At 50.0% G+C, this 21,921-nt stretch overlaps 1 protein-coding gene across 1 annotated transcript in view; it reads right to left on the minus strand.

Moving 5' to 3' along the window:
• The window catches only part of LOC139237996 (rho GTPase-activating protein SYDE1-like), a 116,117-nt gene that overhangs the window by 91,151 nt on the left and 3,045 nt on the right, over positions 1–21,921 (minus strand). The gene's annotated exons all lie outside the window — the stretch shown is intronic.

A 21,921-nucleotide genomic window follows, 5' to 3' on the forward strand; every position in this document is an offset into this window, starting at 1 on the left:
TGAAGGATATCCTTATTAGGCAGGAAATTGTGTTCGGGAAATTGATGGGATTGAAGGCCGATAAATCCCCAGAGTACTTAAGGAAGTGGCCCTAGAAATAGTGGATGCATTGGTGATCATTTTCCAACAGTGTATCGACTCTAGATCAGTTCCTATGGACTGGAGGGTAGCTAATGTAACACCACTTTTTAAAAAGGGAGGGAGAAAGGGGGTAATTATAGACCGGTTAGCCTGACATCAGTAGTGGGGAAAATGTTGGAATCAATTATTAAGGATGAAATAGCAGCGCATTTGGAAAGCAGTGACAGGATCGGTCCAAGTCAGCATGGATTTATGAAAGGGAAATCATGCTTGACAAATCTTCTGGAATTTTTTGAGGATGTAACTAGTAGAGTGGACAAGGGAGAATCAGTGGATGTGGTATATTTGGACTTTCAAAAGGCCTTTGACAAGGTCCCGCACAAGAGATTGGTGTGCAAAATCAAAGCACATGGTATTGGGTGCAATATACTGACGTAGATAAGGAACTGGTTGGCAGACAGGAAGCAGAGAGTCGGGACAAACAGGTCCTTTTTAGAATGGCAGGCAGTGACTAGTGGAGTGTCGCAGGGCTCAGTGCTGGGATCCCAGCTCTTTACAATATACATCAATGATTTGAATGAAGGAATTGAGTGTAATATCTCCAAGTTTGCAGATGACACTAAACTGGGTGGTGGTGTGAGCTGTGAGGGGGACGCTAGGAGGCTGCAGGATGACTTGGACAGGTTAGGTGAGTGGGCAAATGCATGGCAGATGCAGTATCATGTGGATAAATGTGAAGTTATCCACTTTGGGGGCAAAAACGTGAAGACAGAATATTATCTGAATGGCGGCAGATTAGGAAAAGGGAGGTGCAATGAGACCTGGGTATCATGGTTCATCAGTCATTGAAAGTTGGCATATAGGAACAGCAGGCGGTGAAGGCGGCAAATGGTATGTTGGCCTTCATAGCTAGGGGATTTGAGTATCGGAGCAGGGAGGTCTTACTGCAGTTGTACAGGGCCTTGGTGAGGCCTCACCTGGAATATTGTGTTCAGTTTTGGTCTCCTAATCTGAGGAAGGACGTTCTTGCTATTGAGGGATCGCAGAGAAGGTTCACCAGACTGATTCCCGGGATGACAGGATTTACATATGAGGAAAGACTGGATCGACTTTATACATTGGAGTTTAGAAGGATGAGAGGGGATCTCATAGAAACATATAAGATTCTGACGGGACGAGACTGGACAGGTTAGATGCGGGTAGAATGTTCCCGATTTTGAGGAAGTCCAGAACCAGGGGACACAGTCTTAGGAAAAGGGGTAAGCCATTTAGGATTGAGATGGGGAGAAACTTCTTCACTCAGAGTTGTTAACCTGTGGAATTTCCTGCTACAGAGAGTTGTTGATGCCAGTTCATTGGATGTATTCAAGAGGGAGTTAGATATGGCCCTTACGGCTAAAGGGATCAAGGGGTATGGAGAGAGAGCAGGAAAGGGGTACTGAGGGAATGATCAGCCATGATCTTATTGAATGGTGATGCAGGCTCGAAGGGCCGAATGGCCTACTCCTGCACCTATGCTTCTATGTTTCGATGGTCGTGAAAGGCGCTATATAAATGCAAGTCTTTCTTTTACGGGTGACCTGTCTTCTCCTGGGCCGGTGTCCCATCCTGGCCCACAGGGTCTCTGCCCTTCCCAACAACACAATCCTCAAACGTACCTGAGCTCTTGGCTGTCGGGGACCAGGCCCCGTGGGGCGGGGGGGGGGGGGGCGGCGGCAGGTCTGGGTGGGGGCGGGAGGGGGAGGGGGAAAAAGGCCGGGGGGGGGGGGGTGTGCAGCGGCGGGCCTGGGCGGGGGAGGGAAAAAGGCCGGGGGGGGGGGGGGGGGAGGGGAAGAGAGGGGGCAGGCCTGGGGGGGGGGGCGGAAAGAGAGTGCAGGGGGGCAGGCAGAGGTGGTTCTAAAACCAGACACAAATCACAGGCTGAGAAACTTGTACCCAGAGTTACAGCCCTAGGGAATATTAAACAGTTAGCAGTGACACAGCATCAAGAAGTCCTGGTTCCGATTGAGTACTTGGAGTGGCCCAGTCGGTTTATTTTAACACCGAGCTTCGAATTCCTGAGTATATTAAAGGTTACTGATGGGTGGCAGTGCCTATTTGTATCAGTGACTCACCTTGTGCCAACCAGTCCCCTGCGCTGGTGTCCACAACCGTCCCCGACACACAGAACGGAGGAATCTCTGAACCCGGTCTGCACTGTCGGAGGGGCCGGTAAACCAAGGCCCCGTCTGCTCTCTCAGTGGATGTAAAAGATCCCACAGCACTATTTTGAAGAGCAGGGGGAGTTCCCAATATTATCCAGCAACCCTCCCCCTCTCTCTGTCTCTGTCTCTCCCCCCCACCCCTTCTCTGACTGCCCACGCCCCCACTCTAGTCATCACTATCTGCTGATCAGCATATTGCTGTTTTGTGAGAGCTTGCTGCTGCGTTTCCAACACTGCAACAGGGACTACACTTCAAAAGCACTTAATTAGCTGTAATGCACTTTGGGACGTCCGGAGGTGGTGAAAGGGGCTATATAAATGCAAATTCTTGCTTCTGCTTGCCATTTGTGCGTTGGTGGGATTTTGCTATTGGTGAATAGGCGCTATATAAATGCAAGTCCTCCTTTATTTCTTTTGGTTCCTGTGCTTGTCAGATAGCACTGGGCTCAGGTCAAGGCACTGACAGGCCCCCGTCCCGTTTCCCTCCCCCCTTCAGTGAGATATCCTCTACACCTGGGCCCAAACAGCCAGTGTCAGTTGGCTATTCAGCTGTGGAAAGGGTGCATCGACACACTCAGCCCGACGAGAGAGAGACGCCCACACACACACGCGAGTATTCTGCGATAAAAATTTGTATCGAACCGTATTAATAGAAATTAAGGCAGGTGACCAAAAGCTTGGTCAAAAAGGTTGGTTTTAAGAAACGTCTTGAAGGAGGAGAGAGAGGTAGAGAGGCAGAGAGGTTTAGGGAGGGAGTTCCAGAGCTTGAGGCCCAGGCAACAGAAGGCACGGCCACCGATGGTGGAGCGATTATAATCAGGGATGCTCAAGGGAGCAGAATTAGAGTGCAGACATCTCGGGGGGTTGTGGGGCTGGAGAGATTAGAGAGATAGGGAGGGGCGAGGGCCATGGGGGGATTTATAAACAAGGATGAGAATTTTGGAATCGAGGCATTGAAGTCAAGAGGTAACTAGGGGTGCTGGAGAGCTCGAAAAACAGAAGCATCTGAGGAGGGGGGGGGACAGAGAGAGAGAGGGAGAGGGGGAGAGCGACAGAGGGAGGGAGAGGGCGGAACGAGAGAGGGAGGGAGAGGTGGGGGGAGCGACAGAGGGAGGGAGAGAGAGAGGGGAGGGAGAGAGAGAGGGGAGGAGAGAGAGAGAGGGGGGGAGAGAGAGAGAGGGGGGAGAGAGAGAGAGGGGGGAGAGAGAGAGAGGGGGGAGAGAGAGAGAGGGGGGAGAGAGAGAGAGGGGGGAGAGAGAGAGAGGGCGGGAGAGAGAGAGAGGGGGGGGAGAGAGAGAGGGGGGGTGAGAGAGAGAGAGGGGGGGTGAGAGAGAGAGAGGAAGAGGGTGGGAGAGGGGGGGGAAGAGAGAGAGAGAGAGAGGGGGGAGGAGAGAGAGACGGGCGGGGGGAGCAGAGACGGGCGGGGGGGAGAGAGAGACGGGCGGGGGGAGCAGAGACGGGCGGGGGGGGAGCAGAGACGGGCGGGGGGGAGCAGAGACGGGCGGGGGGGAGCAGAGACGGGCGGGGGGAGCAGAGACGGGCGGGGGGGAGCAGAGACGGGCGGGGGGGAGCAGAGACGGGCGGGGGGGAGCAGAGACGGGCGGGGGGGGAGCAGAGACGGGCGGGGGGAGCAGAGACGGGCGGGGGGAGCAGAGACGGGCGGGGGGGAGCAGAGACGGGCGGGGGGAGCAGAGACGGGCGGGGGGGAGCAGAGACGGGCGGGGGGGAGCAGAGACGGGCGGGGGGGAGCAGAGACGGGCGGGGGGGAGCAGAGACGGGCGGGGGGGAGCAGAGACGGGCGGGGGGAGCAGAGACGGGCGGGGGGGAGCAGAGACGGGCGGGGGGGAGCAGAGACGGGCGGGGGGGAGCAGAGACGGGCGGGGGGGGAGCAGAGACGGGCGGGGGGGAGCAGAGACGGGCGGGGGGAGCAGAGACGGGCGGGGGGGAGCAGAGACGGGCGGGGGGGAGCAGAGACGGGCGGGGGGGAGGGGGAAGAGACGGGCATGGGGGAGGGGGAAGAGACGGGCATGGGGGAGGGGGAAGAGACGGGCATGGGGGAGGGGGAAGAGACGGGCATGGGGGAGGGGGAAGAGACGGGCATGGGGGAGGGGGAAGAGACGGGGGGTGGGGGAGGGAGGAGAGAAGAGCAGGCCCCCTTTGCACCTTCAACGTCCTGAAACTTGGCTCCCTGTTTCCCCAGAGATGTGCCCGGCCCGAGTGACAAAGGAGGGTCTGTGGCGAGATCACTGGGCCTTGCCTGCAACTGAAGGCTCCATTCACACGTACAGTCCGTGAGAACAAGGCCGGGGTTCAGACTGCCTGCCAGCTTTGCTGCACATCGGCGGAAGTGCAATCACAACTGGAAGCGCGGGTTGAAGTTTAAAATTAGAACACAGCAATAGGCAGCCTGTTATGGGGGAGGCAGGTTGGGGTTAACTGCAGCAGGGCGTGATAAGCATGCTCACTGCCCACAGCTCCAGCTTGTGCTGCAGAATAAAGCACCATCTGTGAATTGAACTTAATTATACCGGTGTGGGGGGGGGGGGGGGGGGGGGGAAGAGAGCCTAAATTGGAATATTCTTGGCCGTGGGCTCTGGTGGTACAGAGTTAGAACACTGCCCTTTCACCTCTCAGATCAGAACTTGCCTCACTCTCTCTCTCTCTCTCTCTCATCCCATGTAGCAAATAAGTCCCAGAGGAAGCCAATCCACCAGACAAATTGCCAGCAATTTGCCACTAATCAGGGCAATTCTCATCAGAGAATGTCTGATGTTCAGATTAGGATGTCGGAAAGGTCATACGAACATAAGAAATAGGAGCAGGAGTAGGCCATACGGCCTCTCGAGCCTCCTCCGCCATTAAATAAGATCATGGCTGATCTGACCTTGGCCTCAACTCCACTTCCCCGCCCGCTCCCCATAACCCTTTATTTCCTTATCGTTCAAAAATCTGTCTCTCTCCACCTTAAATATAATCAATGACCCAGCCTCCACAGCTCTCTGGGGCAGATAATTCCACAGATTCACGACCCTCTGAGAATAAATTCCTCATTTCCATTATAAATGGACGATCCCTTATTCTGAGACTATGCCCCCTAGTTCTAGATTTCCCCCCCCCCCCCCCCCCGAGGGGAAACATCCTCTCTGCATCCACCCTGTCAAGCCCCCTTATATGTTTCAATAAGATCACCTCTCATTCTTCTAAACTCCAATGAGTATAGACCCAACCTGCTCAACCTTTCTTCATATGACAACCCCCTCATCTCAGGAATCAACCGAGTGAACTGACACTTTCTCCTGCCCCTCCCACCCTCGCTGTGACTAAATCAAAGCTCCTCACTGTCTCGGACATGAGCTCGTTCCTCCCAGGGCCTCGAGCTGTGAAGCTCCTCTCCTCACTCAGTTTTCCCTCCCTCCCTGTAAACCCAGATGGTTCGAAAACCCAACCTTGGTCTTGTGCGCGCTCCCTGGCTTGATTCACCTTGCTGTTCGGTCTTGGCAGGGCCCTGCACTGTAGGCCTGCCACACTGCTGAATGTTTCCACCATCGGCTCCTGTTAACTGAATAAACTATTTCCCACAGCATCTTACTCACATACCAGGAATTCGCAGTGAAATATCAACAAGAACTTCCTGTGCACAATGTCTCAAACAGTTCCAATTATAACTCGGCCTGCTGAAACTGAAGCTTGTCAAGGGTGCGTTTAACTTGCTGCAGATTAGTCGATTACAGAAGCGACTGACCATATATGGAGAGTGACCGAGTGCAGTCAGGACTGGCAGCAAATCTCCAGGCCCAGGAGAAGGCCTTTCAATCCGAGCTGCCCACCTCCTCCCGACAGCACAGTGTCACTGAACCAGCCCCCTCCCCGTCTCCCTCACTGTGCTCTCCACTACCCGCTGTACCCCCCACTTCCCCAATCACATTCGGGACATCCATGCATGCTCCCAGCGCTGTGCTTTTCAAGCTGGCCTTTCCTGGCATTTGCTTCTTTCAGGAACCTGGCCAATTCTGTCAGTTAGGAATACAGGAATTTCTAGATGATAAAAAGACCACGGTCCATCTCGTTCGCCTTCGACCATCCTGGAAGTTGCACAATACAATGATTACATAGAATTTCACAGCACAGAAACAGGCCTTTCGGCCCAATTGGTCCATACCGGCATTTATGCTCCACTCAAGCCTCCTCCCACCCTACTTCATCTCCCCCCATCCTTCTATCCCTCTATTCCTTCTCCCTCATGTGTTTATCTCATCATCATCAACATCATAGACAGTCCCTCGAAATCGAGGAAGACTTGCTTCCACTCTAAAAAGTGAGTTCTCAGGTAACTGTACAGTCCCATACGGGAATTACAGTCTGTGTCAGACAGTGGTTGAAGGAAAGGGTGGGTGGGACTGGTTTGCCGCATGCCCCTTCCACTGCCTGCGCTTGGTTTCTGCATGCTCTCAGCGATGAAGTGCTCAGCGCCCTCCCGGATGCACTTCCTCCACTTAAGGCGGTCTTGGGCCAGGTACACCCAGGTGTCGGTGGGGATGTTGCACTTTATCAAGGAGGCTTTGAGGGTGTGCTTGTAACATTTCCTCTGCCCACCTGAGGCTCGCTTGCCGTGCATGTGTTTATCTAGTTTCCCCTTAAATGCATCGATACTATTCGCCTCAACCACGCCCTGCGGTAGTGAGTTCCACATTTCACCACTCTCTGGGAAGCTGAAGAAGTTTCACCTGAATTCCTTACTGGATTTATTAGTGACTATCTTATATTGATGGCTCCTAGTTCTGGTCACCCCCACACATGGAAACATCTTCTCTACGTCTATCCTATCGAACCCCTTCATAATCTTAAAGACCTCGATCAGGGCACCCCTCGGCCTTCTCTTTTCTACAGAAAGGAGTCCCAGCCTATTCAATCTTCCCTGATAGTTGTGTTCATGGAGTTGTTGACCAATCACAGTAATCGATGTCTATCAATGAGTGTACAACAGGCCCAGACATGAGGGGAAGTAACCCGAGAGGTAGAGAGCTTGGGGAACACCAGCTCCAAAGTCACCTGCTCCATCTGAGCTCGCTACACTCACCACACTGCGCGTCTCACATTACTCACATACTGTGTCCAAAATATTACTTGCTGAAAGAAATCTTTACTAATTTGCATTCAAATGAATCAATACGATCAGCTCCCACCATCTCCCAGGGAGCACGTTGTATCAATTGGCCACTCACTCACTGAAATACCGTTCCCTTCACAACTGTAAAAACTTCAATCCAATCGGCTCATTTCCCAACGAGAACGAGCTCAACTTTCTCCACCTCTCCGCCCGACAAAGTCCTGATGCCCAGAGATGTGGGCGTCTCTGCACCCTCCTCAGGATCCTGCCTAGGATCAGATGGCCAGTTCTGCCTCGAAGGCTGGAGATAGGAACTGGCTAACAGCTCGAACAACCACATCACCCTCTGGCAAACGTGCACCACACACACACACCAGGATAATCGTGAAGCGCTTTCAGCCACAAGGTCAGCAGGGACGGTCGGGTATCGGTGGATACCCACCCCTCACTGACAGAGCCTTTATCATGCGAGCTTCAAGAGTGAGCACTGCCAGTTAATCCTGCCACACCGTACTCACTATCCAGTGTGGGTAAGATAATAATCGCACACCAACTCTTGCTGGGGCATGGCAGTACCAGGGGGACTGCTAGCTCTCTGGTATCTGATCTGGGCTCCAACATCACCAGGATATTCGACTGTGGGGGCATCGCATTCCTGCCTCTGGTCTGACCCAGAATATCAACAGGATATCACCGCCCGCATCAGGCATCCAAATAACGCGCATGTTCTCCCAGCGAGGAATAGCGATCGGGAGCAGGAAGCTTGGCTGAATTCCATCTCCCCACCCCCACCGACCTCCGCAGGTCAGATCTGCACCGACCGGGTCAGGGACTGAAGCCAGGGCCTTCTCGGCCTGTGGGCACCAAGCAGCTCACACCTTCAGACACGGGGCCAGCCTTCAGGGGAGCTCATAACTGCTCCCTTAACTAGTGCGCTGCAGTTCATATACACCGCGTCCGATAATGTAAAACATAAGGAGCAATTAGCGTGAGCCGGCGCAGAGCAGCAGCATGAATGGAAGCGATTAAATGGGAGGCTTTTCATCAGACACAAGAATCCCACCTGGGCCTGGCCACTGCTCGCATTAACACTACGAGTGCCACTGCCACTGTGCGCTGGGACTTTCCAGGTCAGGGAGAAGGCTGTTCACATCCCCAGGGTGGCCCATGTGTTTCCTCCGCTCTCCACACAATGCTCCCCCCCCTGCTGGCTTGGCCCGGTCCGGTCTGGTCCTCCCGCACCGGAGGAGGTGTCCACCCTACACAAATCAGCTCCATGGCCGTCAGCAAGTGTTTGGGGCAGACCGGCATGTCACCCAGCCCGGCTCCCACATACACCGGGCACATCGCCGGGGGGGGGGGGGACAGCGACCGTTCTATTGGCCGGTTTTAAACCAAACACGCTCAGATCAGGAGCCCGCCCCACGACTATGGTTCCCAGACTGCTCTCCGTGGCAACGGGGGTCACTGGGCTCGGAGGGACTCTCTGATCGGCCAATCATCTCCCACATTCGTGGCTTCGCGTCCTCTGACCGGGTCTGGGTCGGAGACGCTCCCGGATTTCCAGGAGGTCAAACCAAAACCCTCTTGCATGAGAGAGGGTACAGCGGAGATTTACGAGGTTGTTGCCTGGACTGGAGAATTTTAGCTATGAGGAAAGATTAGATAGGCTTGGGTTGTTTTCTTTGTCTGCCCTCAGCCTCCTCTGTTCCATTGAGGTGTATAAAATTATGAGGGGCCTGGATAGAGTGGATAGGAAGGACCTGTTTCCCTTGGCAGAGGGGTCAATAACCAGGTGGCAAAGACTTAAAAGTAATTGAGGGAGGTTTAGAGGAGATTTGAGGGGAAATTTCTTCCCAGAGGGTGGTGGGGGTCTGGAACTCACTGCCTGAAAGGGTGGTAGAAGCAGAAACCCTCACCACATTTAAAAAGCACTTGGATATGCACTTGAAGTGCCGTAAAAGTACATATAGACTGGGCTAACCAAGCTGGTAGCAATGCGGTGGAGGAGGATTTCCTGGAGTGTATTAGGGATGGCTTTCGAGACCAATATGTCGAGGAACCAACTAGAGAGCTGGCCATCCTAGACTGGGTGTTGTGTAATGAGAGAAGACTAATTAGCAATCTTGTTGTGCGAGGCCCCCTGGGGAAGAGTGACCATAATATGGTAGAATTCTTTATTAAGATGGAGAGTGACAGTGTTAAGTCAGAGACTAGGGTCCTGAACATAAGGAACGGTAACTTCGATGGTATGAGGCGCGAATTGGCTAGAATAGACTGGCAAATGATACTTAAAGGGTTGATAGTGGATAGGCAATGGCAGGCATTTATAGATCACATGGATGAACTTCAACAATTGTACATCCCTGTCTAAAGTAAAAATAAAACGGGAAGGTGGCTCAACCGTGGCTAACAAGGGAAATTAGGGATAGTGTTAAATCCAAGGAAGAGGCATATAAATTGGCCAAAAAAAGCAGCAAACCTGAGGACTGGGAGAAATTTAGAATTCAGCAGAGGAGGACAAAGGGACTAATTAGGAGGGGTAAAATAGAGTATGAGAGGAAGCTTGCAGGGAACATAAAAACTGCCAAAAGCTTCTATGTGAAGAGAAAAAGAGTAGTGAAGACCAATGTAGGTCCCTTGTAGTCAGAATCAGGTGAATTTATAATGGGGAACAAAGAAATGGCAGACCAATTAAACAAATACTTTGAATTTGTCTTCACTAAGGAAGACACAAATAACCTTCCGGAAATACTAGGGGTTCGAGGGTCTAGCAAAAAGGAGGAACTGAAGGAAATCCTTATTAGTCAGGAAATTGTGTTCGGGTAATTGCTGGGATTGAAGGCCAATAAATCACCAGGGCCTGATAGGCTGCACCCCAGAGTACTTAAGGAAGTGGCCCTAGAAATAGTGGATGCATTGGTCATCATTTTCCAACATTCTATTGACTCTGGATCAGTTCCTATTGACGAGAGGGAAAGAGAAAACGGAATTATAGACCAGTTAGCATGACATCAGTGGTGGGGAAAATGTTGGAATCAATTATTAAAGATTAAATAGCAGCGCCTTTGGAAAGCAGTGACAGGATCAGTTCAAGTCAGGTCTAAGTTTTATGAAAGGGAAATCATGCTTGACAAATCTTCTAGAATTTTTTGAGGATGTAACTAGTAGAGTGGACAAGAGAGAACCAGTGGATGTGGTGTATTTGGACTTTCAAAAGGCTTTTGACAAGGTCCCACGCAAGAGATTAGTGTGCAAAATTAAAGCACATGGTATTGGGGGTAATGTATTGACGTGGATAGAAAACTGGTTGGCAGACAGGAAGCAGAGAGTCGGAATAAACGGGTCCCTTTCAGAATGGCAGGCAGTGACCAATGGGGTGCCGCAGGGTTCAGTGTTGGGACCCCAGCTATTTACAATATACATCAATGATTTACATTAAGGAATTGAATGTAATATCTCCAAGTTTTCAGATGACAATAAACTGGGTGGCGGTGTGAGCTGTGAGGAGGACACTAAGAGGCTGCAGAGTGACTTGGACAGGTTAGGTGAGTGGGCAAATGCATTTGATGCAGTATAATGTGGATAAATGTGAGGTTATCCACCTTGGTGGCAAAAACAGGAAGACAGAATATTATCTGAATGGTGACAGATTAAGAAAAGGTGAGGTGCAACGAGACCTGGGTGTCATGGTACATCAGTCATTGAAGGTTGGCATGCAGGTACAGCAGACAGTGAAGGCGGCAAATGGCATGATGTCCTTCATAGCTAGAGGATTTAAGTATAGGAGTAAGGAGGTCTTACTGCAATTGTACAGGGCCTTGGTGAGGCCACACCTAGAATAGTGTGTTCAGTTTTGGTCTCCTAATCTGAGGGAGGACGTTCTTGCTTTTGAGGGAGTACAGCAAAGGTTCACCAGACTGATTCCTGGGATGACAGGACTGACATATGAGGAGAGACTGGATCAACTCGGCTTGTATCCACTGGAGTTTAGAAGAATGAGAGGGGATCTCATGGAAACATATAAAATTCTGACGGGATTGGACAGGTTAGAGGCAGGAAGAATGTTCCCGTTGCTGGGGAGTTCCAGAACCAGGGGTCACAGTCTAAGAATAAGGGGTAAGCCATTTAGGACCGAGATGAGGAGAAACTCCTTCACACAGAGAGTGGTGAACCTGTGGAATTCTTTACCGCAGAAAGTTGTTGAGGCCAGTTCATTAGATATATTCAAAAGGGAGTTAGATATGGCCCTTACGGCCAAAGGGATCAAGGGGTATGGAGAGAAAGCAGAAAGGGGTACTGAGGTTTAATGATCAGCCATGATCTTATTGAATGGCGGTGCAGGCTCGAAGAGCTGAATGGCCTATTCCTGCACCTAATTTCTATGCAACCTACAGGGCTACGGACCAAGAGCTGGAAAGTGGGATTAGACTGGATAGCTCTTTGTCGGCCGACGCGGACACGATGGGCCAAATGGCTTCCTTCTGTGCTATAAGCTTCTGTGATTCTATGAAGAAGTATCTCTGACAATTCAGAACACAAGGGGGTCCCACAGAACCCAACAGGCAAGCAGTGACTGCTGCACTGTCCTGTGACTGTGGCACAGAAACCAGACCCGATCACAGGGGGCTGGTGCGGAGAGACAAAGTGCTGAATACATTCATTGCATCGTCCCCGAGCACCACGCAAGGCTGATTAAAGAGCGAGGAGGGGACTGTAGGTCTACAGGCAGTAGCAGTGTTGGAATCCCTCGCTGGAACACAGCAGGGGATGGTGCCTCCGTGAACTGCCTTCGGCCAGGATGTCCCGTTATACAACTGCAAGTGTCAAGGACGGAGGCTGATTTCCTTCTCATTTCGCACAGTGTTTCAACCCCCACCCCACACAAATCAACTCGCTGGCCGTCAACAGCCATTTTCTACCATTTAAACGGCAAGTGTTCAGGGCAGATCGCCAGGTCACTCAGTCCAGCTCCCCACATACACCGGGCACACCGCCTGGGCACACCGCACCGGGCACACCGCACCGGGCACACCACACGGACACACCGCCTGGGCACAGGGAACTGGGCACACCGCCTGGGCACACCGCACCGGGCACACCGCCTGGGCACAGGGCACTGGGCACTGGGCACACCACCTGGGCACCAGGCTGACTCCAATTCTAGGATTTTTAAACTCTAACCCAATCACAGACACTCTACCCCCTCCCCTCCAACCCCCACAAGAACAACCTGCAGTTATATAGCATCTTGAACACAATAAAAAGTCCCAAGCCTCTCAGTTGTACCAAACCGCTACGGCAAAGTCAGCATTGTGGGAGCAGCTTCACCACAAGGACCACAGCGGTTCAAGAAAGCGGCTCACCACCACCTTCTCAAGGGCAGTTAGGGATGGGCAATAAATGCCGGCCTTGCCAGCAACGCCCACATCCCATGAACAAATAAAATTAAGAGGCCAGAATTGGAGGAACACAAAGATCTTGGAGGGTTGTGGGGCTGGAGGAGGTTACAGAGATAGGGAGGGGTGTCGGGGCTGGAGGAGGTTACAGAGATAAGGAGGGGTGTGGGGCTGGAGGAGGTTACAGGGATAGGGAGGGTTGTGGAGCTGGAGGAGGTTACAGAGTTAGGGAGGGATGTGAGGGCTGGAGGAGGTTACAGAGATAGGGAGGGGTGTAGGGGCTGGAGGAAGTGACAGAGATAGGGAGAGGAGGTCTCGTTTCCTTATTAGATGGGCTATTTGACAGTGTGTGGTACCACAGAAAATGCCGAACCTGTCCTGAGCCGGCGATTACCTGGACCAAGTGGACAGAAGGAGGGAGTGTGAATCCTGGCTGATTTCCTCTTCTCTGAGAGTGCAGCAACTGTAACCCTCGCTAGGTGCTGATTGTGGCGTGTTTGAGATGCAATGACCCCCCCTTGCCTCCACGCCAGCCATGTAGTCTCCCGAGATGCTGCACTACAGCCAGGTAGACAGGGACAGGTAGAGAGGGAGACAGAGACACCCAGAGGGAGACCCGGGAAGTATATTGAGTTCTGCATGTTGACACGGCACTGTGTCGGTGAGGGGCAGGGCAGGGGAGAGGGTGCAAGGGCAGGGCGGGGTGTGAATAGGGGAGGACAGGATGCGGATAGGGGCAAGGCGGGGTGGGGGGAAGGGCAATGTGTGGATAGGGGAAGGCAGGGTGGGGATCGGGAAAGGCAGTGTGGGCAGTGCCAGTGTGATTGACACCACACTGTGGGCCATGTGGTGGTATTAACCAATTTGCAGCTTGTGCCCAATTTCCGATCCCCCAATCCTCCAAAGGTGTCCAGTGAAGTGTTTGTAAGTCTGGGGGGCCTCTCTACCCCCCTCACTTCCTGCCTTCCTGAGAGAATCTATTAACCATGCCAGACTCCCAAAACTAAGAATGTCAGCACTCTGGTCCTGCTCTGTACCAACATTCCACAGCGGCAGCTGCTCGGGCCTGAAGCTCGTCACCACGTTCCATCACTATTGTCCCTGAGCACCATGTCCCAGTCAGAAAGCCGAGTTACCCTGATGGCCACTGAGCTCAGGTTGGGCTTCCCAGGCCTCTGACCTCAGTACCTCACTTGGCCACAAATTCCATCCTCAACCGGCATGAAGCCCTCCAGCGAACTGCATCCTCTCTTTCCTCACATCAGCCATGGCTCAGTGGGCAGCACACTCCAAACAGAAAACAGAGAGTCGGGATAAATGGTTCATTCTCTGGTTGGCAATCAGTAACTAGTGGGGTGCCGCAGGGATCAGTGCTGGGACCCCAACTATTTACAATCTATATTAATGACTTGGAAGAAGGGACCGAGTGTAACGTAGCCAAGTTTGCTGACGATAAAAAGATGGGAGGAAAAGCAATATGTGAGGAGGACACAAAAAATCTGCAAAAGGATATAGACAGGCTCAGTGAGTGGGCAAAAATTTGGCAGATGGAGTATAATGTTGGAAAGTTTGAGGTCATGCACTTTGCCAGAAAAAAATTAAAGAGCAATTTATTATTTAAATGGAGAAAGATTGCCAAGTGCTGCAGTACAGCGGGACCTGGGGGTACTTGTGCATGAAACACAAAAGGTTAGTTTGCAGGTACAGCAAGTGATCAGGAAGGCCAATGGTATCTTGGCCTTTATTGCAAAGGGGATGCAGTATAAAAGCAGGGAAGTCTTACTATAGTTATATAGGGTATTGTTGAGGCCACACCTGGAATACTGCATGCAGTTTTGGTTTCCATATTTACAAAAGAATGTATTTGCTTTGGAGGCATTTCAGAGAAGGTTGATTCCGGGGATGAGGGGGTTGACCCATGAGGAAAGGTTGAGTAGGTTGGGCCTCTACTCAGTGGAATTCAGAAGAATGAGGTGATCTTATCGAAATGTATAAGATTATGAGGAGGCTTGACAAGGTGGATGCAGAGAGGATGTTTCCACTGATGGGGGAGACTAGAACTAGAGGGCATAATCTTAGAATAAGGGGCCGCCCATTTAAAACAGAGATGAGAAATTTCTTCTCTGAGTTGTAAATCTGTGGAATTCACTGCCTCGGGGAGCCGTGGAAGCTGTGACATTGAATAAATTTAAGACAGAAAGAGACAGTTTCTTAAACGATAAGGGGTTATGGGGAGCAGGCAGGGAAGTGGACCCGAGTCCATGATCAGATCAGCCATGATCGTATTAAATGGCGGAGCAGGCTCGAGGGGCCGTATGGCCCACTCCTGTTCCTAATCCTTATGCTCTTTTGTTAAGTTCTCCTCTCTGAGTCAGAAGGTTGTGGGTTCAAGTCCCACGCCAGAGACTTGAGCACTGAAATCTAGGCCAACACTCCAGTGCAGTGCTGAGGGAGTGCTGCACTGTCGGAGGTGCCGTCTTTGGGGGAAACGTTAAACCGAGGCCCCGTCTGCTCTCTCAGGTGAACATAAAAAAGCTCACAGCACTATTTCGAAGAAGAGCAGGGGGAGGGTTATCCCCAGTGTCCTGGCCAATATTTATCCTCCAACCAACATCACTAAAACAGATAATCTGCTCATTTATCACATTGCTGTTTGTGGAAACCTGCTGTGCTCAAATTGGCTGCCGCGTTTCCTACATTACAACAGTGACTACACTCCAAAAGTACTTCATTTGCTGTAAAGTGCATTGGGATGTCCTGAGGCTGTAAAAGGCACTATAGAAATGCAAACCTTTCTTTCCTTCTTTCGATTACGTTACATAGAAAACATAGAAAATAGGAGCAGTAGGCGGCCATTCGGCACTTAGAGCCTGCACCACCATTCAATACGATCATGACTGATTCTCTATCTCAACATCCTATTCTCGCTTTCTCCCCATACTTCTTGATGCCTTTTGTGTCTAGAAATCTATCTATCTCCTTCTTGAATATATTCAGTGACTTGGCCTCTACAGGCTTCTGTGGTAGAGAATTCCACAGGTTCACCACCCTCTAAGTGAAGAGATTTCTCCTCATCTCGGTCCTAAATTTCCTACCCCGTATCCTGAGAATGTGGCCCCTTGTTCTAGACTTCCCAGCCCGAGGAAATCATCCTCCCTGCATCCAGTCTGTCCAACCCAGTCAGAATTTTAGACGTTTCAATGAGATCCCCTCTCATTCTTCGAAACCCTAGTGAATACATGTTAAACCATGGTCCCCTCCTACTTGCTCAGATAAAATCTCTTGGCATATTCAAACTAAAAATACTTGCATTTCAAAAACCTCCAAAACACAACCTGCCTACTCCAGCACCCACCTGAATCCCCACACCTCAAGCCTCAATTGCCCCAAAGCCCTCCTTCCTAGCTACTCAATGTGCAGCATACGAAAACTCCACCATCTATGTACTCTGTGACCCAATTCAATCCCACTCCCTTCCGAAGGGAATTGGATAAATACTGGACGGTGAAAAATTCGCAGGGCTATGGGGAAAGAGCGGGGGGGGGGGGGGTGGGGGCGGGGAATGGGACTAACAGGATCGCTCTTTCAAAGAGCCGGCACGGGCACGATGGGCCAAATGGCCTCCTTCTGTGCTGTGTCGTTCAGTGATTCACGAGTTCCCAGCTCGTCAAGTCAACGTCAAACACCCCACCACCTTGCTGAGGCTCCTCCCCCAGCACTACGAGGGATCCGAACAGGTTCCAACATTAACCAGCACCGAACCGATGAAATGGTCTCAAGGTACAACAGTTATACAGCTCAACTAGTACCCCTGCGATGTAGAATCTTCCTTGCTATGTTACAGTTGAATGGTTGTGCACACCGATAACGCTGGAAGAGATGGTATTGGAATGACGTCCGATCATATCTCAGATGAGGTAATGACAAGCATCTGACTGGGAAGTCGCTCGATCGACAAGATGCAATCTTTAATTCAATAAGAAATTTTGGACACCACCCAATATTTTGTCAGCAGGGTGTTCAAGCAAGAGGAAACAAAATTAAAAATGCTCTGTTGAAAAAGATTCCAAAAGGATTCAGGTCGCAGTATTTGAAGATACGGCGAATAATCTATATATTACAAATCTTAACATTGCCACACATTGTCAACCTTTTCTATTATTAAAACAGTACCAATGTCCACATTTATAATAGAAACATATAAATTTGTCAGGCTGCAATTACACCATCCCACCAGAAGAGGGTGTCACTACAGCGTTACAAGTTTACATAGGGAATTTCTATCATAATTTTTAAAAATTCATTCATGGGATGTGGGAGTTGCCGGGAAGGCCAGCATTTATTGCCCATTCCTAATTTCCCTGGAGAAGGCGGTGGTGAGCCGCCATCTTGAATACAACGGAGTGCCTTGCTCAAACCTTTCAGAGGGCCTGTTAAGTGTCAACCACATTGCTGTGGGTCTGGAGTCACATAGGCCAGACGGGGTAAGGGCAGCAGATCTCCTTTCCTAGTAAACATCAGTGAACCAGATGCTTTTTTAACATCAATTCGATAGTTTCATGGTTAACATAGCTTTTTAATTCCAGATTTATTTAATGAACTGAATTTAAATTCCATGGGATTTGACCTCACATCACCGGATCATTAGTCCAGGCCTCTTGATTACTATTCCACTAAGATAACCACTATGCTACCGTACACAGAACACATGACTTTAAAATGGGGCCCGAGCTATGTCTGCATGCCCTGCTCCACTTACCCCAGCTCTTCGAACCCCTTTGAATCTGAACTGAGATTTAAAACTGGGATGAGGAGAAATTTCTTCTCAGAGGGTTGTAAATTGCAGAATTCACTGCCTCAGAGAGCTGTGGAAGCTGGGACATTGAATAAATTTAAGACAGAAAGAGACAGATTTTTGAACGATAAGGGAATAAGAGGTTATGGGGAGCAGGCGGGGAAGTGGAGCCGAGGCCAAGATCAGATCAGCCATGATCTTATTGAATGGCGGAGCAGGCTCACGGGGCCTTATGGCCTACTCCTGTTCCTATTTCTTATGTTCTTATGAACTGTTGTGGACAATAGTTTGTGAAATATCTGGAGCTATTTTCCACATTATCTGAGCCATATTGATGCTATTTTAAACATAGTAAAGCTGTAACCTGCACTTCACATGGGTTAAACCAGATTGGGGTTAATTTCAAAATAGATAGTTGTTGAAAAGCAGAGAAGTTAAGTTAAAATTTTATAGAACCTCGGTTAGACCACATTTGGAGCATTGGGAACAGCTCTGGTCTCCATATTATAAAATAAATATAGAGAAGCACTGGAGGAGGTGCACAAACGATTTGGAAGGATGATACTAGAGCTGAGAGGATATACTTATCAGGAAAGGCTGGACAGGCTGGGACTCTTTCCTCCAGGTGTGGCATAAAAGGTGTCTGTAAAATTATGGAAGGGTTTGATAGGGTAGATGTAGAGAAGATGCTTCTACTTGTGGAGAGACCAAAACTAGAGGTTATAATTATAAAATAGTCACTAATAAATCCAATAGATGATTCAGGAAAAGCTTCTTTACCCACAGAGTGGTGAGAATGTGGAACTCACTACCTCAGGGAGTGGTTGAGGCGAATAATATAAATGCACTTACACAGGATATACGGCACAGAAACAGGCCATTCGGCCCAACCAGTCCATGCCGGCGTTTATGTTCCACTCGAGCCTCCTCCCATCTTTCCTCATCTAAATCTATCATAACCCTCTTATTCCCTTCTCCCTCATATACTTGTCCAGCCTCCCGTTAAATGCATCGATACTATTCGCTGCAAATACTCCCTGTGGCAGCAAGTTTCACATTCTCACCACTCTCTGGGTAAAGAAGTTTCTTCTGAATTCACTATTGGATTTCTTGGTGACTATCTTATATTGATGGCCTCTAGTTATGCTCTTCCCACAAATGGAAACATTCTCTCTCTATCCACTCTATCAAAACCATGCATAATTTTAAAGACCTCTATTAGGTCACCCCTCAGCCTTCTTTTTTCAAGAGGAAAGAGACCCAGCATGTTTATCCTTTCCTGATATGTATACCCTCATATTTCTGGTATCATCCTTGTAAATCTTCTCTGCACTCTCTCCGGTGCCTCTATATCCGTTTTATAATATGGTGACCAGAAGCAGAAGCCAGATAAGCACATGAGGGAGACGGGAATGGAAGGATTATGATGACAGGGTGAGATGCAGAGGGGTGGGAGAAGACTTGTGCCTAGCATATACACCGGCACAGACCAGTTGGCCAAATGGCCTGTTTCTGTGCTGAAGCCTCGATGTAATTCTGCATAAACATGACACTGTGTTGACGTTACTGCGATATTCCCAATCCTTGTGCCCACATCTAAACACTTTTGCAACAGACCATGGTATTTTCCTGTATTTCCTTCATGATTTTTCCCTGCATACCACAACACCAAAAATACATCAAGCCAGGATGAATGAAACGGTGCGTGCAGTTAGGTAAACAGTCAGCTCTGGGCGAGACCGACACACCTCATTACCCTACAGCCATCATTTCATCGATGGGTCCCATAGACTAAATGGTACTCCTTTATTGACTCCTGGATCCTTCCCCACAGAGGATGCTCGGTTTGATGGACCGGGTCACACGTTCAAAGTCACTGCAACTGATAAATGAACTTTCAGATTCCCCCAGTCACACAGCACCTGATTTCCTCACCGTGCCAGACACAAGCAGCTTCTCCAGGGACAGAAGTTAATCAGTGGCGTCATTAGTTAGCATCACACAATAGAGAAAAACTGCACTCCAACAACAACCACTTGCATTTGTATAGCACCTTTAACATAGGGAAACATTCCAGGGTGCTTCACAGGAGTGTTACTAAACAACATTAGACACCGAGCCACAGAAGGAGAAATTAGCGCAGGTGACCATAAGCTTGGTCAAAGAGGTCAGTTTTAAGGAGGGTCTTAAAGGAGAGGGAGATAGAGAAGCAGAAAGATTTAGGGTTGTGGGGCTGGAGGAGGTTACAGGGATAGGGAGGGGTTGTGGGGCTGGAGGAGGTTACAGGGATAGGGAGGAGTTGTGGGGCTGGAGGAGGTTATAGGGAGGGGTTGTGGGGCTGGAGGAGGTTACAGGGATAGGGAGGGGTTGTGGGGCTGGAGGAGGTTACAGGGATAGGGAGGGGTTGTGGGGCTGGAGGAGGTTACAGGGATAGGGAGGGGTTGTGGGGCTGGAGGAGGTTACAGGGATAGGGAGGGGTTGTGGGGCTGGAGGAGGTTACAGGGATAGGGAGGGGTTGTGGGGCTGGAGGAGGTTACAGGGATAGGGAGGGATTGTGGGGCTGGAGGAGGTTACAGAGATAGGGAGGGGCGAGGCATGGATGAGAATTTTTAAATTGAGGCGTTGCCAGACCGGGAGCCAATGTCGGTGAGTGAGCACAGGGGTGACAGGTGAGCAGGACTTGGTGTGAGTTAGGACACGGGGAGTAGTTCAGCCCCATGCCTCTCTGTTTGATACCCTTTACTGCATCAGCTGACCACTCACCTGTAGCGCTGACATCGCTCAACACAAAATACTCTCTCCGGAGACAGCCCATATTTGGAAGAACAGATTCTGGAGTTGTACACCTCTCTGTACAGTCCAGCTGGCCATCTTGCATATGGCACGCATTTTAAAATCTTGCACAAGACACGTACAAAACTCCCTTCCTGTGGTCACGAATTTTGGTCGGGCTATTGGGTCAGCATTTGGCCATTGCAACTTTGCGATATAAACGGTCACGGAGCAGTCAGGGGCTTTGGCCAAATGCTGCGATGCTCACAATAATGTGGCCAACGCTGGCTAGACGTATTCTTGGAGGTTTTAGCCCGCCTCCAACCACCTGCCCCCAGCATTAGTCACCCAACACAACCATTCTCATGGCCAACCAGAAAGTCAACAGCCTCTTCATTATCTCAAGGGTAACATTACGGGGCGAGATTACACAAACTAGGGCTGTATGCCCTGGAAGTTATAGGTTAAGGGGTGATCTGATCGAAGTTTTCAGGATATTGAGGGGAACAGATAGGCTAGATGGAGAAACATTATTTTCACTGGTTGGGGATTCCAGGACTAGAGGCCAGAGTCTAAAAATTAGAGCCAGCCCTTTCAAGAGTAGGTTAGGAAACACTTCTACACACAAAGGGTGGGAGAAGTTTGGAAAATGCTTCCGCAATTGGTGCTAGATCAATTGTTCATTTAAGATCCGAGATCGATAGATTTTTGTTAAAGTTATTAAGGGATATGGGCCAAAAGCGGGTATATGGAGTTAGGTCACAGATCAGCCACGATTTCATTGAATGGTGGTACAGACTCGAGGGGCTGAATGACCCACTCCTGTTCCTCTGTTCCATCCTGATTGACTAAGAATCATCCAATTAAACAACCTCCTCCCCATCTCCCAATATCTTTATAACTAATAATGAAAGTGTTCAAAGAAATGTTTTGAAACATTTGTTAAACATTCCCAATGATTTTTCTCCCGGGTGTTGTGGGCAACAGCATCCTGGAGATTCAGCTTTCATTCCTGGAGACGCCAGGGCATTCCTGGAGTGTTGGGAACCCTGGGCTAACAGTCTGAATACTCTGAGCGGAATCTGCTCCCGTTCGAACACTCGGTGCCACAAGTCATCACAGATTCCAGACCAATCCTGGATATTTTGCAAACCACAAACAGGATGGGGCCTTAAAGGGGATGTTGTTAAGGACGCAAAGCCAGTACTTTGGCACGGCAAATCAAAATACCTCGGCATGCTAAAATAAAAATCACATGACGCCAATCACTGCACTCTGGTCCTTTTACTGATTTAAATCTGCAGGCCCGTGCTTCAAACCGTAACCGTAACACATTCCGGAGCTCCTCGCAGTCACAAGCTTCTTCCATTTCATCCAAATGAATTATCAACAGTTCCCATTTCAAATATGTAAACACAGCTCTGTCTGGAGCAGAACTTATTCCCCTCTCACTTTAAAAAAAAAGTTTCCTTCTGTTGAAAACATTTCTTGGAAATGTTCTCCCAACCTTCCATACCCAACCCCACACCCCCCTTCCCTCCCCTCCCCTCCCCACCCTACCCC

The sequence above is a fragment of the Pristiophorus japonicus genome, chromosome 24 (genome assembly GCF_044704955.1).
Source record: "Pristiophorus japonicus isolate sPriJap1 chromosome 24, sPriJap1.hap1, whole genome shotgun sequence".
Taxonomy (NCBI): domain Eukaryota; kingdom Metazoa; phylum Chordata; class Chondrichthyes; family Pristiophoridae; genus Pristiophorus; species Pristiophorus japonicus.